This window comes from Trichosurus vulpecula, chromosome 4 (genome assembly GCF_011100635.1).
Source record: "Trichosurus vulpecula isolate mTriVul1 chromosome 4, mTriVul1.pri, whole genome shotgun sequence".
Taxonomy (NCBI): Eukaryota; Metazoa; Chordata; class Mammalia; order Diprotodontia; family Phalangeridae; genus Trichosurus; species Trichosurus vulpecula.
This window is the reverse complement of record NC_050576.1, coordinates 55704107-55722385: the sequence shown is the minus strand read 5'-3', so window position 1 is coordinate 55722385 and position 18279 is coordinate 55704107. Positions and strand designations below refer to the sequence as shown.

Below are 18279 nucleotides of genomic sequence, written 5' to 3'. Positions count from 1 at the left end.
AACCTCTGTTTGCCTTAATCCACTGGAAAAGGAAATAGCAACCCACTCCAGTATCTTTGCCAAGAAAACTCCATGGACACTATGGGCCACAGGGTCATGAAGAGTCAGATACAGTTAAATCAACAGAACAACAACAAGGCATTTCAGTGTATCGATGGCCCTCAGGTATGTAACTGTTATCTCATACATATGAGAACAAATTGCAGAATCCCTCCTTGCACATTATACCTGAAGCATACAGGATACAAGTTTCTCAAGGTCTTTAAGAACCAGCTATGGCTATAGCTTGCAAGCCAAGTCATTCTATAAAGGAACAGAACAGAACCTCAGCCTTAGTATTTCCATCTGTCAGATAAGGAGATTGTAGAATCTCAGAGTTGGACGAGACCACATAAATCATCTAATCCAACTTATATGGGATCAAGATATCTGACTAAAGTGACTTGCCCAGGGTCACAGAGCTAGTGAGTTCCTGAGGATGGATTTGAACTCAGGTCTTCCTGACTCCAAGCCCAGTGGTCCATCCACTGAACCTCATTGCTGCCTCTTTTCAAGTACCTTATATTTCCCTATTTCATCCTACTTTTGCTTGAAGACCCTCAGTGATAGGTAGCCTATTACCTCCAGAAGAGCTCATTTTGTTTTTAGATAACTCTGATTGTTGGATATTTTTTTCCATCAAGCCCAGGAGACCCCGACTCTGTAACTTGTACCCCATTGCTCTGGGTTGTACTAGTCTCTGGAAAAACAAGCAGAATCTCTCCTCTACCAAACAGTTATCAAATACTTGAAAACATCCATCGTATCTCTTCCTAAGTTTTCTCTTCTTTGAGTAAAACATCCTTAGGTCCTTCAAGCAATACTCGCATGCCATTATCAAGGCTGCCTTCTTATGGGTCCATTCTAAAATGGCACACTCAGAACAGAAGGTACCACCATCCTTCCAGTGTCTCAGGTTCATAATCTGGATATTATCCTGGACTCCTCACTCTGGTTCATCCCACATATCATGTAATTTTCCAAATCTCTTGCCTAAATTATTACAAAACCTCCCTTCTTGGCCTCCCTACCCCAAATCTGTCCTGACATCGGACTATCACACATACTCCTGCCAAGGTGACTTTCTGTAAGCACAGATCTGACCTTGTCAATCCTTTACTCAGCCTATTGCCTATAGGGTCAAATAAAAACATCTCTGTTTAGCATTTAAAACCTTGCACAACCTGGTCCCAACCTTGTTTTCCAACCTGGTCCCAACCTTGTTTTCCAGCCTCATTGGACATTAATTACTCTCCCACCTACATAACCATTCACACTGGCATTCTTTCTGTTCCTTACAAAGAATACTGTCTCTCATCTCCATGCCTTCACACTGGGCATGTGCCTGTAATGCATTCTTTTTTATACATCTAATAGAACTTTATTTATATCTTTTGTTTTTATATCACTCAGATTTCTCCTAGTATCACTCCATCTCTCCCTCCCAGAGAGCTGGGAGAATTTTTGTGAAAAAAGAATTTAAAAAATCAGATGCTCTATTGCTTACCAATCTGGTAACCCTATCAAAATGAAAAAGAAAGAAATGAGGTTAGTGTGGCATGAACCATTCTCGATGAGGTCATAACTGGCTCTTTGTAATGAGCTTTTCCTTCTCTAGAGCTTCATTTACCATTTCTTTAATAATACCTCCTAGAATTTTGCTAGGAATCAAAGTTGAGTTCATGAACCTGGCTTATAGGCTCTCCTCTCTTCCTTTTTAAGAAAATTGGATATACCCTTCTCCAGCCCTGTGGCTCTTCGATTGTTCCATATAGTCTTTCAAAAATCACCGACAGTACCTCGGCGATCATGCCTACCCATTTTTTCAGTACTCTGGGGGGGAGTTCATTTGGCTTGGTGACTTGAAGTCATCAAAGGTAAGCTCTTATTATCTCCCTATTCATCTTAGGTAAGTAACAGAACACTTGAAGTCTTGGCTCTGACGCTCTTTGTGTGACTTTAGACAGGTTATTCTGTGGCCTTTTCTGTAAAAGGGGGGAAATATTGCTTTAACTCCCTACCTTAAATGAGAATTAGAATGAAAATCCTTTGTAAAATACTATGAAAATGTGAGCCATAATTAGATGCCCTTGGGGAAAGTGTCTGAAGCAGATGCAGACGGAATGAGTTACATGAAGTCAAACATAAAGCTGGTAGCATGAAATAATGCTCCTTCAGTGAGTGTATAGGTCAAGTCAATAAGCATTGATGACTATGAGTCACAGAATACCAGAGTCTCTAAAGAATTGAAACTTGGAGCACCCAAAAGGCAAGGGGAAGACTCGTGGCAGCTGTGCGTGGGCTGCCACGCATTAGTAATAAGGAATTACGCAGGAGAAACACTGTTTAAGGTGTCATCTGGGAATCACCAGAAAAAAATGTAGTTACCAATGGGGTTGGGATCACCAATGGTTAGACCACCTGTTCCAAAGGTATCCACACAATGTGGACTATGGCAAAGGCTTCCAACATTTTGGGTATACTCCCAGTCATAGATTAATGGGATGACATGGATGAGAGGGAAGAGAATAAGCATTTATTAAGTATCATCTATGTTCAATGAACTGTACTTAATATTTTACAAATATCTCCTTTGTTCAGAAAAACTCTGGGAAGTAGGTGTTATTATCCCTGTTTTATAGTTGAGGAAATTGTGCAGATAGAGGTTAAGCAACTTGCTCAGAGTCATATAGCTAGCAAGTGTCTTGGATTGGATGTGAACTCAGTTCTGCCTGACTCAATGCTCTATCCACCGCACCACCTTGCTGCCAAGGTGACCTTGTGTGGACAAGAGCCACACAAGGTGATCTCCATCCTTGGGGAAAATGCTCACAGACCCATTGAAGAATTAGACTATTGGAGTTTTATGTTCAAGGTATATATTATAGCCAACACCAGAAAGCTACTCCAGAAAGGTGGTGTTTTCTAGGGTTAAAGGGATGGACTTGGAGTTAAGACAGACCAGCATTCAAATCCTTACTCTGACATTTATAAGATGTGTGACTCTAGGCAAGTCACTTAACTTCTCTGTTTCCATTTTTAGAAAACCATTGTGTCTTTTAGTTCGATGTTCCTAGGAGAGCATCAGGGAAGTGGTTAAATTGGAGCCCGGAGGCCTCTACATGAACACGTATTTTCTTTATTCTCTCTATAAAACACATTTCCTTATCCTTTTATCATTTTGGCCCTCCACACACTAACCCCAGGCATCTACCCTAAGCATTTTCAACTCTGTTCTACTCTCTGTGACTTTGGGCTCTTTTCAGACCGACTCCTGGCCCCTTCCTCACCTAGTGACTATTGCTGTCATTCTCCCTTTAATGGAAACTCACCTGTCCTTATGTCTCAACCCCTCTGGACCTTCTTGAAATTTTAATTTGATGTCGCTGTACATCAACCTGTTAATGGGAGAGAACCAACTCCCAGGAGCATATGTGGATTTTCACAAAATTCTGAGATCATGTCCCTTTCCCTCCAAAACAACAACAAAAAAACCTATCTATGAGTGATTCTAATTTCAAACTAAATATATGTATGTTCAGGGCAGGAGGGAGTGACAATAGGCAATGGGGTAGGTATTCTTGGTCAAAGAAGACTTCCAATGAATATTCCTTGAATCCTATCAGGCAAGGGCCACATATTTTCACCTGGGCTTGAGCTGGCTTTCTTGATCAGTAGGATTCCCTTAGCATCTGCCTCTAGAACCAAGAACTTCTGTTTGGTTTAAAGCTAAACCTCTGGGCTTAGCATGAAATATGGAGTAACATTAGGGGTACATGTTTATTTCAAGAAGCTATATCTGCTTCTCTCTTTTCTGGCCTCTGCAATTCAGATGGGAATTTCTCATCTAGTATTGATTAGTGTTCAATACCAAGGGCCAAACTCCTCTGGTTAGAACTGTCTCCTGCTCCTCTCAGCCCCTTGGCTTCAGTCATTCAGTTCAAGTCAACAAACACTTAGGGCACAGATGCTATTCTTGTACCAACTTGGCTAGGAAGGAAAGAAGAAAACAGCATTTAATAAAACCTACTGTGTGCCAGGCACCGGGCTAAGTGCTTTACAATATTGTCTCATTTGATACTCACAATGACCCAGAGAGGTTGGTGCTATCATTAACCCTCTTTTATGGTTGAGGAAACTAAGGCAATCAGAGCCCAAAGTCACATCGCTAGTAAATGTCTGAGGTCAGATTTGAACTTAGTTCTACCTAATTCTAGGACCAGTGCTCTAACCACTGTACCACCTAACTGCTAGGTACTATGCAAAATAAAGATATAATTAAGAAAATAGTTCTCTTCTCAAGGAGTTTATACTCTAGAAGGAGGAAACTAAAGCACTGGCTTTGTGACAGAGCCTAATGCAAAGAGGGAGGAGAGAATCACAAAGAAAAGGAAGTGAGATGGCACCACAGACCAATGAGGCTAATGGAAAATTTTCCTAAGCATGATCCTTATTTTCAACAGAATAGAAAAGTCCTCAAAACCTAAAGCCATGGGAATAAACTTGTGAGTGTATTTTTTCTGGTAATAATAGTGGCATTGCTAAAAGATCCCATGGAGGTAAAAAAAAATTAAATCTTTCCCTACCGCTAAAAGAGATGAAAAATCCTCATGCCTATACCTAGGCTATCTCTCCTGGGCTCTCATCTTCTCGAAGTGATTTATCACCTGAGTACCTGTAGAGAAATGTTTTTTTCTTATCACACAGTACCATAGCAAAGGCTAGCTCCTTACTTTAAACAAATGCCTTGTTTTTCTCCTTTCAACTTTCCCTCCCCAACTCTTTTTTTGGCTTATCTAGGCCCAGCAGGAAAAGAGAAATACATCTTCTCTGATCTGTATTTAGAGATTTGCTATACACTGTGTTTGTTCAGGGATTGCTATAAATTGCTAGCTGGGCACAGTTTGAATAAATAAAGCCTACCTCTTCTATTTTAGATTCCATTACGGCAGAGAAAAGAAGAGAGAAAAGACAGAAAACACACCTCCCTGTGGATTTATAGCTTCGTAATTTAAAAAATGATCTCCAAGATAATATTTGATCTTGGTTCCATATTAGTCACTCGACTCAATCCATCTTATTCCAAGGCAAGTGGGAGCCATGGGCTACAAAGGGAGCTTAGAGGTCATCCCACCCAACCCCTTAATTTTGAGGGAAAGAAAATTGAGGGCTAGAGAGGTTAAATGATTTGCCTCAAATCACCCAGATATTTAATGAATAAAGACAAGACTAAAACCTAGGGCTCTCCAACCTACCTGCCTCTTCTACTACATAGTTCTGTCTCATCTTTAGTAGAAGATCTTGGGCTCACAGGATGGTGGGATTTTAGAAACTGAGGGACTTTAGAGGCCATCTAGTCTAACTCCATTTCACAGTGTAGTAGCACTCCCCACCCCCTTGTTCTGTCTGCTCTTAGTCTGCCCTGAAGTGGTACAGCTTTGGCTAGGGAGTAGCAGCAAACAGTCTACAGAAGCAGATAGTGAAGAGGAACACCAGTCAAGGTCAAGGAGGGACACAAGAAGAGACAATGGTAACACTGCCTTTTGATGGGGTGACTACTCATTCTACTCCTGATTTGCAATGGACAAGCCAAGACCCAAAGCAATCGAGGGTTCCTTCCAGACAGTAGGGAAAGCACCAACATACATGAATTCCTATTTGAATTAATGATAGGCTCAGATTTAGATCTAGAAGAGCCATCTAGTCTAAGCCACTCATTTACACAGAAGGAAATGAATGCCCAGAGATGTTATGACTCGCCACAAGTCACACAGGGAAGGGACAGGGCAGGATTCAAACTAGGTCCTCCAACTCCAAACACAGCGTCATTTCCACTGCATCCTGAGTTCCATACTCTGGAATGAGTGGAGATCTTGAATCCAAAGGTTTTGAGTCTTCATCAGACTGACTAAAGTAGAAGCATGAGTGTAACTCCCTGTGGGAATTGAGTTGTTTGCACTCCTTTCCTGTTCAAAGGAGCACTCCCACTGTGCACTTCTTAGAATTCTAGGGCTCTTATCAGGCATTCTGCTGAGGATTTCTGGGGTCAGGAAGAATGGTGAGTATGCAGCCACCCAGCAGGTGTTTAGTTAGCGTTTTTCTTTTAGTACCATGTACTATTTATTTCCTCATTAATTTAATTATAAGAATAAAAACTCTGCATAGAGTACCCAAGCCTGTTGTGCGGAGTATCAATTCTCCATAGACTAGGACTCACTGAAACATACCCAGTTCAAAAAAAGAGATAAGCTAGACAGTTTTTCTTATTGGGAAAATCCATGAATCTCCACACCCCTTGATAAGGAGTTGACCCTGCTCTGAAGAGAGAGACAAGACTGGGGGACAGAAGGTCTCTGATTCTCTGAAAGTCATAGAGAGATCAAATCTCCTCCAAACTTTTGCCCAGCAGGATGCATGTTCAAACCACTAGGCTGAACTTTAGCTGATTCCCCCGGGGCCAGACAGTTTTGGACTAAATAGTGATAAGAATGCCACCTGGTGGTTAAGTACAGATGAGGAAACTGAGGACAAAAAACTTTCTCAAGCTAACTTTTAATCAAAGGACCTCTGTTCTAGGCCAGGTTCCAACATTAACTCCTTATGTTACCTTGGAAAAGTCGCTTATTCATAAAATCATGGAATCTGAGACCCAGAGGAGCATCTAAGGTTATATTATCTATAATGTGCCTAAAGAGGAACTGTCCTCTGTAACATCTCTGATAAATAGTTGTCCAACTTTCTCTTGAAGTGATCCAATGATGCTTCCTGTAATAACTCAAGGTATATCTGAAGGCAACCCATTTCACTTTCAAATAGTTTTAGTCATGAAGAAGTTTCATTACATCCAACTGAAGCCTACTTTTCTATAATTTCTTCATTCCACTCTTAGCTCTGCCCTCTGAGGCAGAATAAAGTTAATCTCTCATTAACATGATAGCCCTTCAAGTCTCTGAAGACAGTTATCATGCCTCTACCCCCAACCCAAGTCTTCTCTTAGCCCAGATAAATACTCCCACATCTATAGATGATATGATCAACTTCCATTTCATGACTAAGCAAGAAATTAGAGAACACAAAAGATAAAATGGGTAATTTTGATTCCATAAAATTGAAAAGTTTTGCACAAACAAAATCAATCCAGCTAAAACTTAAAGGGAAACTATTAACTGGGAGAAGGCTTTGAAGCTTCAAATTTCTCTATTAAAAGTCTGATACCCAAGATATTTAAGGAACTTTCCCCAAGGCTACAGTTCCCCAAAGAGTTTAATTGTGGATCACCCAGAGGATAATAGTCAAAGGAAGAAATACAACCTATCAATAGCCACATGAAAAAAAATGTTCCAAAGCAAAAATTAGAGAAATGAAAATTAAAATAATTCTGAGGTCCCATCTCACATCCATCAAATTGGCAACGATAACAAAAAAGGAAATTGGCAGTTGTTGAAAAGCCTACATAAAGATAGGCACACTGATGCTTTATTGGTGTAGCTGTGAATTGGTGTAACCATTCTGGAAAACAGTTTGGAATTATGCATCAAAAACCACTAAACTGTGCATACCCTTTGACATAGCAATACCACTCAGATCCAAATGTAAAAACAGGTTTAAAGAACTAGAAACAAAGTGAGAGTGGCACAGCATTTGGAGAATAGCTGAAAAATATATAGTCTATGGAAGTAAAGGAATATTATTGTGCTATATGAAATGACAAAAAAGACAGATTCAGAGAAACCTATGGTGACTTGGATTAACCAATGCAAGTGAACCAGAAGAACAATTTACACAATTACAACATTTTAATGAAAAACAAGTTTGAAAGACTGAAGAACTCTGATCAATGCAAATAACCAACTGTAATTCCATAGGATAAATGATAAAGCATGCTACTTACCTCCTGACACCTAATGAACTCAAAGTACAGAAGAAAAATATTCTCCAACATAGATAATATGTGGATTTATTTTGTTTGTTGTTTTGTCTGTTTGTTGTTTGTTTTTCAGTTGGGGTGAGGATCTGAAAGAGGGTAAAGGGTGGCTAGCAAAAGACTCGCCCATAAAAAAAGAAAGAAAAAATGTCATTAAAGCATTTAAAAGAAAAGATGTAGAATATAACAGAAGGAAAAAGAAGAGCAGGGTAGTTTTGAAAATAATGTAGAGTGAAATGAGCTTCACTAACTTCCTTCTCACTTCCTGCTCACTTTACTGTCTCTTCTTGAGGTGAGGAGATTGAATATATGTGTGTGTATAAATGCACATATACATATATACACGTACATATACACATGCATGTGTATATACAAAGATATATGTAATATATACATATATACACACATGTACATATGTGTATACACAGATATATGTATGCATACACATATACATACACACATGTGTGTATATAAAAATAATTTGTACATAATAGAAATTTGTGGTTTTATATACAATCATTCATCTCCACTTCCTAAAATGAGACACCCAGAATTTAACCTCCTCAATCCTCAGTTTCCTCCTGTGTAAAATGAGAAGGTTCAACATAATCTCTCCTTTCAGCTCTGACATTCTATGACTGTATGACTATGATATGAAATTGCCAAAGTGGAGATGGAAAATATCTATTTGAAATAAACTAGTTCCCTTCCTCCTGGGATTCAGCCAAACAGATTACAAAAAGCATGTTCTTTGAGGAGAACAGTGCCATTCAATCTCATCTCCACTGACCTGACCACAGAAGCTGTATTACCACCAGTGGTGGGAAGTGGAGAGGTTAATAGTCCTCAATCATAGATCCACATTCTTTCCCTCCAAATCATCATTTTCTGTTTTCATCTTGAGCTCCGTTTTTTTTAATCACTTCCTGTAAGCCTTGCTTTTGTCTCCTCTGATTTATGCTGAAATATGAGACATGAATTTTTTAAAACCTATAGAAGAGATGTCATCAGAGGGGTGTACCCCAACACTGAAATGATGCTTCAATGGGATTATTTCCTTCCCATGATGCAGCGCACAAGCCCTCTATGACTGACCAAACTGTGTGTCTCCTGTTCGTTTCCATCTTTAAGAAGAGGTTCTAAAAATGGGAGAGGAACTTTCTCTCTTTGAGATGCCATCCATTGCTATCTATCCCTTGCTCTTGACACTTGAACAACCCACTTTTTATAACTACTTTTTCTCTATCTCCTTCATAATTCTTTGGTTTTAATGTGTTTCAGCCTCTTTGCACTCATCATAAAAAGAGATAAAATTTAAAAATCAGTAATTCAATCAACAAGCATTTGTTAAGTACCTGCTATGTGCCTAGACTGTGCTCAATCTAAGGAAATAAAGACAAAAAAATCCTGCCCTCAAGGAGTTTACATACAACTGGGAGAGTGCAACATTTGCAGAGAGAGGTAAATAAAAGTTGTAAACAAAAGAAATCAAAGGAAAAAATAAATGAAACATTAAGCACTTACTATGTACAAAGCACTGTGCTGCAAACAGAAAAGGAAGACCACCCCTGCTCATATTTGAGTAGGGGAGAAAATGCACACAGAAGGTTTCAGCTAGAAGTCAGACAGAAATGTCCCATGGTTCTTAGGGTATAGAAAGAAAGCAGATCTCAATGCCTCTTCTTTGATGCCATTTCCACTGATAAAATTCATCAGTTCCTGATATAATGGGAGAGGGTCACTAACTGGGGGAATCAGAAAAGGCTTCTTGAAGGAAGGCACTTGATCTAACCTTTGAAGGGACCCAAGGGTTCCATGAAGTGGAGGTGATGAGAGACAGGAATCCAGGCTTGGGGGAAGGTATGAGATGTTGTGTAAGGCATGGAATGTTGAGACCATAGAATGTTGGACCATAGAAAGTATAAGAAGGAAAAATAATTAGCCTAGAAAGACAGATTGGAGGAAGCTTGTGAAGAGTTTTAAATGCCAAACGGAGGAGTCTGTGTTTTTTAGGGACAATAGGGAGTCACTGAAGTTTCTTGAGCTTGGTAGTGAAGTTGGCAGAGAACTATGCTGAAAGGATGTCAATTTCACAGCTTCATTGGAGAAAGATTGGAGAGAGGAGACTTGAGGCAGCTAGGCCAATCAGAAGGCTATTGCAGCAGTCTAGTTAAAAAAGGATAAGGATCTGAAACAAAATGGTTGTGATGGGAGTTGAGAGAAAAGAACATATTGGACAGAAGTTATGAAGAGGGAATTGACAAGATTTCACAGCTGATTGAACATTGAAGTTGCATGAGAATGAAGAGTCAAAAATCAAACAGCAAAAAAACAAAAACAGAACTTGAGGTGATTAAAGGAGAACTTTTCCCAACTATGATGAAGGGGAGAATTCATAACAAAAATAAAATGATAACAAAGGTGACAAAAAGTAGAATAGACAGCTTACATTTTAAAGCTCTTGCATGAATGAAATTAATGTGGCCAGAATAAGAAATCCTGTCAGTGAAGAAAAGCTTTACATAAAATATTTCTGACAAAAGTACAACAACTAAAGCATACAGGGAATTGAAACAAGCATGAAAGACTAAGACCCAATAGATAGTAGAGGAAGAACAAGAAAGTTTGAAAGAAGAAATAGAAACTATCATCAACTATGTGAAATTATTCTAAAATCAGTTATTAATATGAAATTACTGTGAAAAATACTCCAAGTCAATAATTAATAATAAAAGGAATACAAATTAAAATTCTTCTGAGGTTTCATCTCACATTCATCACCCTGCCAGTGACAAAAAGAGAACAATAGTCAATATTGGAAAGTCTATGAGAAATCATAAACACTGATGCACTATTGGTAGAATTGTGAATTGTTCCACCAACCTAAAAAAATAATGTGGAATTAGGTGAGAAAAATCACCAAGCTGTTCATACCCTTCTGCTCACTACCAGCTTCTCCATAAGACCTTTTCTGACTCACCACCCACCCTCCTGGTTGCCAGTAACATATCCCCCTTAAAAAATCACTTTTTGTTTATAGATCTGTGTATATTGTTTCTTTCTAATAGAGTATTAACTCCTCTGGGAAAAGGGCTGTTTTTTCTAAATTTCCAATGTCTAACATAGTGTCCAGAAACAAGTGGATGCTTACTAAATGCTTAATGAATGGATAAATTATCTGGTTGGTGGTAGACCTGTCCCAGGTCCTGGGTTCTCACACTTAGAGCTCAGTGGTTGGGGTAGAACATATTCCTAAAAGAACAGAACAGTAAACAGCCTGTCAAATGAATATATCTGCTAGAGAGCCAGAACTAATCTAACATCAAGAATGAGATCTTAGAAATCTAGAATCTAATCTTGCCCATCTTATATATCCTCCGCATCTTCAAGGTCATCTTCATCCTACTCATCATTCGCAAATAGCAAATCACCCATCTCCTCAAAAAGATGAAGGTCTCTTAAAAAAGACCAAAAGATGAAGGAGCTCCCCTAGAAGTTAACCCTTTGACAAGCAAATCACAGGATGAACAGAAAGATACATTTGTTTTTTTCCCACTTCATAGTATTTTATTCTTTCCAATTACATGTAAAGATAGTTTTCAACATTCACTTTTATAAGATTTTGAGTTCCAATTTTTCCCCTCCCTTTCTTCCCTCACCCTTCCCCAAGATGGCAAGCAATCTGATAGAGGCTACGTATATATATATATATATATATATATATATATATATATATATATATATATATATATATATATATATATATATATATATATATATATATATGTACAATCACATTAGACATATTTCCACATTAATATGTTGTGAAAGAAGAATCAGAACAAAAAGGAAAAACCACAAAAAACAAAAAACAAAAAAAAGAGAAAATAATATGCTTCAATTTGCATTCAGACTCCATGGTTCTTTCTCTGGATGTGCATAGCATTTTCCATCATGAGTCTTTTGGAATTTTCTTAAATCATTGTATTGCTGAGAAGAACTAACTCTATCAAAGTTGATCACAATGTATTCCTGGTCCTGCTCACTTCACTCAGCATCAGTTCATGTAAGTCTTTCCAGGTTTTTCTGAAATCTACCTACTCATGATTTCTTATAGCACAGTATTCTATTACATTCATATACCACATATGGCATCTACCATAACTTATTCAGCCATTTCCCAATTGATAATAATAGTCCAACATCAGCCAATAGGCCTTCTTTTATTGCTATACAACCTAGTCAGAGTTCATCTTTTTCAGATGCTCCTATGCTCAACACAGCCCATCCTGCCCCACCCCCAACAAAAAATACTCCTCAGCATTCACATTCCATTCAGCATAGTCCTGACAGTGCTGGATATAGTTCTCTTGAAAATGGTTCTAGTTGAAGATGGCAGCTGGAAAGCAGGGACTTGCTTAAGCTCTCCCCCAAATCCTTCCAAACACCTGTAAAACATGGCTCTGAACAAATTCTAGAGCTACAGAACCCATGAAATAGCAGAGAGAAACAGGTCTCCAGCCCAGGAGAGCCTGGATGGCCATGAGGAAGGGTCTATCACATGGTTCAGGGAGTGGAGTGCAGACCAGCGTGGGCCTCACCAGGACAGACCAGAACCAGGGTCAGCCAGCCAAAACAAGCCTTAGGGCCACGAATCATTGAGCTGTGGCAGTTACCAGACTTCTCAACCCACAAACGCCAAACAGCAGGTTAGTGGGAAACTGCGGGATCGAGTTCAGAGTGGTCTGGCTTCCAGCCCTGGGGGTAGCAGAGGTGGTACAGCAGTGGCAGTGGCAGTAGCAGAAAGCTCCTGAGGCTGCTTCCAGAGATCCAGTGTCAGCTGCTTCCTGAGTCGCTGGCTCACACAGTGGGAGGAATCTAGCAGCGGATCAGAGCGGGAGTGCAAGGAGCACTTTGTGGGCACAAAGGCAGGTTCTCTTGCTGTGCCCTGCTTTGATCTGTATTGTGGTCCTGGTTGATGGTTCTTGGGGGAGGAAGAGTGCTGCTGTGACAGAGCCTGGGGTGATGGTAGAGTAGAAGTAGCTCTGAAAACAGCAATGCTTGGACCCTAAAGCTTGAGATAAAGTACTCTCTACTCTACAAGTGGACATACTCTGACAGAAAGCTCAAGCATCAAGTAGTTGGCTGGGAATATGAACAGACAATGAAAACGAACTCAGACAAAAACTCAGACTCAAACTCAAACTCTAGATTCCTTTTTTGGTGGCAAAGAAGATCAAAAAATAAAGCCAGAAGACATCAACAAAGTCAAAGAGCCTACATCAAAAGCCTCCAAGAAAAATATGAATTGGTCTCAGGCCATGGAAGAGCTCAAAAAAGATTTGGAAAAGCAAGTAAGACAGGTAGAGGAAAAATTGGTATGAGAAATGAGAGTGGTGCAAGAAAACCATGAAAAACAAGTCAACAATTTGCTAAAGGAGACACAAAAAAATACTGAAGAGAATAACACCTTAAAGAATAGACTAACTCAAATGGCAAAAGAGCTCCAAAAAGCCAATGAGGAGAACAATGCCTTGAAAGGCAGAATTAGCCAAATGGAAAAGGAGGTCCAAAAGACCACTGAAGAAAATACCACCTTAAAAATTAGATTGGAGCAAGTGGAAGCTAGTGACTTTATGAGAAATCAAGATGTTGTAAAACAGAACCAAAGAATGAAAAAAATGGAAGACGATGTGAAATATCTCATTGGAAAAACCACTGACCTGGAAAATAGATCCAGGAGAGATCATTTAAAAATTATTGGACTACATGAAATCCATGATCAAAAAAAAAAATGCTAGACATCATCTTTCAAGAAATTGTCAAGGATAAGTGCCCTGATATTCTAGAACCAGAGGGTAAAACAGAAGTTGAAAGAATCCACTGATCACCTCTTGAAAAAGATCCCAAAAAGAAAACTCCTAGGAATATTGTCACCAAATTCCAGAGTTTCCAGGTCAAGGAAAAAATACTGCAAGCAGCCAGAAAGAAACAATTTGAATACTATGTAAACACAATCAGAATAACACAAGATCTAGCAGCTTCTACATTAAGGGATTGAAGGGCTTGGAATATGATATTCTGGAAGTCAAAGGAGCTAGGATTAAATCACCTACCCAGAAAAACTGAGTATAATGCTCCAAGACAAAATATGGACTTTCAATAAAATAGAGGACTTTCAACCTTTCTCAATGAAAAGACCAGAGCTGAATAGAAAATTTGACTTTCAAATACAAGAATCAAGAGAAGCATGAAAAGGTAAACAAGAAAGAGAAATCATCAGGGACTTACTAAAGTTGAACTGTTTTGTTTACATTCCTACATGGAAAGATGATGTGTGTAATTCATGAGACCTTTGTCAGTATTAGGGTACTTGAAGGGAATATACATATAGACAGAGGGCACAGGGTGAGTTGAATATGAAGGGATGATATCTAAAAAGATGAAATAAATTTAAGGGGTGAGAGAGGAATATATTGAGAGAGGGTGAAAGGGAGAGATAGAACAGGGTAAATTATCTCACATAAAAGTGTCAAGAAAAAGCAGTTCTGTAGGGAGGAAAGAGGGGGCAGGTGAGGGGAAATGAGTGAATCTTACTCTCATTAGATTCAACCTGAGGAGGGAATAACATACACACTCAGTTGGGTATCTTACTCCACAGGAAAGTAAGGGGAAGGGAAAAAAAAGGGGGGATGATAGAAGGTAGGGCAGATAGGGGGAGGAGGTAATCAAAAGCAAACACTCTTGAAAAGGGACAGGGTCAAGGGGGAAAATTGAATAAAGGGGGACAGGATATGATGGAAGGAAATATAGTTAGCCTTTCACAACATGAGCATTGTGGAAGTGTTTTACACAATGATACATGTGTGATCTATGTTGAATTGCTTGCCTTCTTAGGGAGGTTGGGTGGGAAGGGAAGAGTGGAGAGAATTTGGAACTCAAAGTTTTAAAAGCAGATACTCAAAAAAGAGTTGGTTTTTTGCATGCAGCTGGGATACAAGATATACAGGGAATGGGGCATAGAAATTTATCCTGCCCTACAAGAAAGTAAGGGGAAAGGGAATGGGGGGGGTGATAGAATGGAGGGCTGACTGGGGAATAAGGCAACCAGAATATATGCCATCTTGGAATGGGGGGAGGGTAGAAATGGGGAGAAATTTTGTAACTCAAAATCTTGTGGAAATCAATGTCAAAAACTAAAATATTAAATGAAAATGATAAAATTCAAAAAAAAGAAAATGGTTCTAGTTGCTGCAGACCTTTTCAGAATAGTCCAATTCATATCATACCTTCACAAAGAAGCCCAGCAAAGATAATTTCATCACAAAATGTTCCAAGAGAAGAAGTTAGAATGCATTCTTCATTTTATCCTGATGGTAGAGATAAGGAAATGACAACGACTGGAAAATTTTCAAAAAGGTACACAAATAAACGTCTAGAGTATATCTGATTAATAGAGGTAATACCAAGAAGAAAGAGGCCCCAAAGGAGAAAGGAACCAAAAAAAAAGGAGGGCAGAGGGAGAATGGGAGGATTGGAAAGCTTTAGATTATTTCAGTGAAATAATCAGTGGAAAATGAAAGTTTAATGATTCAGAAATGGATGACAAAGAGGAGAAAAAGTATTACAGGCAGTTCAGGAAGTCTGTTATGGCAGATCAGGGTAAAAGTGTTGCTACTGAATCTCACTGGAATGCTGAGGAGGAAGGAACCAAATACATATCTAAAGTTTCACTCAAGGGCAATAGAGAAAGTGATGGATTTAGAGGAGAGAAAAATTATAAATTTAAAGAGACTGGGTATGTAGTGTAGTCTAGCACTACAAAAGATAAGCACAAAGAGGATGACAAAAGTTCTGAAAGAAAATTGGTGAAGAAATCCAGTCACTTGAACAGGTAAAGTACGAAAAGCTCAAGGAACACTTTGATTACAGTCTCATTCTACACAAGAATCTGGAGGCAAGAAAAAAGACTGCCTTCATAGAGGAGAACCCATTTAAAATCAAAATGATAGCCAATGATTCCCTTCACCCTGAAGTCAAACTCAAAATGGTACCTGTACCTCTTGATTACAACAGACCTACTTCCTTCACTAATGACAGGCTGCTTACTAGCACACTTGTCCATTCTGTCAAGAAGGAACAAGAATTTTGGTCCATCTTTGACCACATTACATTACCACAGGCCAGAAAAACTATTTCAGAGTCATGTATTCATCACATTCTGTCCTTGGTTCATCATATTAAAGAGCCATACTTCACATCAGCTTCAATGACCCTAAATGAAAAGTTCACCTTACATTAGAAGGCCACTAAAGATCATTGCTCCTGGCACACGTACACGCAAAAAGCCTAGAGATATACAGAAGAATTGACACATCTCTGAGTGCCCTGAGGAAGCAATCCGATTTATCAGGAGAAGAGAGAATTTTTAAAGAAAATTAAAAGGGAGACAAAAAATTAAGGTATGATTCTGCTTATCTTTGACATGACATTGATTGTTGTAGAAAAGAAAGAAGAGCAAAGGGATTCTAAAGGCTCCAGGGAATCCAGTGAATCCAGAAAAAATTCCTAAAAGATACAGAGACTGCAGATCTTACATAAAAGTAAACATAAAAGCAGTGAGTAAGACTATTTTTGATCTTCATCCTCTTCATCATCATCTTCCTTGATCAGCTCTTAAGAAGAAAGACAGTAAGAAGAGAGAAGAAAAGTTTAAAACCTATCATGAACCAAAAGAACATTTGTGCTTTATCGGTTTTTGGTTTTTTGGTTTTGGTTTTGGTTTTTTTTTTAATCTGAGGCAGAGGAAGAGCCAGAGGAGTTTTTGCTAAGACAAATACTGTTGTGAACAACTCAAATACTACTTTTCAAAAGAGACCAAAGGAAAAGAGATAGGATCCAGAATACATCCCAAAGAGTAAAATGTACCTCTTGCATGACAACAGGGATGATGGTGTGGATTATTGGGCCCAAAGAGGAAGAGGCTACAGCACTTTCCAACATGGCAGAGGGTGATTTGACTTCAAAAAATTAGGTAGCAGAACAAAATGGACACATGACATATACCAAGGGGATGGGATTATTGAAGATGAAGAAGGGACCATGGAAAATAATGAAGAAAAGAAGGACATACGCAAAAGAAAAAAAGGTAGAAAATTCCAACTTATCAGCGAATTGAAGAACAGATTTCCTTCGGTGTAGGCAAGGAGGGTGACAATTTGCTAAAACTAGTCAATCTAATATTATAAGTAGAGCTTCTATGGTTTATATATGGTATGTAGTTTACCCCCATTTCTCTTCATCTTCACTTTCTGTGGGTTTTTTTTTAATTATAGAAATAGTAAACCTGAAGTAAAAGCAGCTAAGAACAGAATGTGCAATACCATTTTATGTGATGTTTTTTCAAAAATGAATGTATTTTACTAAAATTTTATTGTTTGCAAATAGTCTGTAGAATTTTTGTTTTCAGTCTTTCTCAGTTTTGAGGATTGTACTGGCACAAAGCAAAAAGTTGCTGTGTACTATATTTGTAACTATAAACTTAAAAATTGTTTTTTGTTATATACATTTTAATTCTGCTTTGACTATAAGACATGGTCAAGTACAATTCCATGAAAGTTCTGATTTTTCTCTCCCTCTGTTTTTCAGTGTTTTATTATGAAGTAAACTTTAGCACTATATTCAAAAAAAGAATGAGATCTGGAAGAAGGTATCAATCAAGAAGGGAGAGATAGCCAAGACCATACATTATAATATAATATAAGGTCCTATCTTTGTATCCACAGCACTTATTATAGTGCTTGGCACATAGTAGAAGTTTAATAAACGCTTAGTGTCCTGTGGTTGGCATGTAAGACCAGGATTAACTAATCATCATCGTCATCATCATCATCACCATCACCAGCATCATCATCAGTAGTAGTATTGTAATTTACAATTACATAATGTTTTAAGGTTCACAAACATATGTGTATATAGCTGTATGTGCATTTGTATGTGTGTTTGTGTGTATATGCATATATACACTGATACATATTATATGTACATAAATGCTAAGATAATCCTATTATTTGTGAATTTTCCCTCTAATTGGCTTTTGGAGTCCTCTTTGCACTCACCCTCCCACCATATATCATTTATAATGCATAAAATTAAATCCATAAGAAAACCTCAATGAAGGGATGGAAGTAGATGTGGACTATTTCTAAGGAGGAGGCCAAGATAGAATGGAAAAGGTCTCTGTCCTCTCCTCCAGATTAAGCTGGACCTGGACTATCCCAGAGAGAAGTAATGACAATAAAAAGCAGTAGGGGGAA

General features: G+C 38.5%; 1 pseudogene; it reads left to right on the top strand.

Annotated features, from left to right (window-relative positions):
* The first annotated feature begins 2779 nt into the window (after positions 1–2779).
* LOC118846726 lies at positions 2780–17164 on the top strand (annotated as a pseudogene).
* Positions 17165–18279: the final 1115 nt, after the last annotated feature.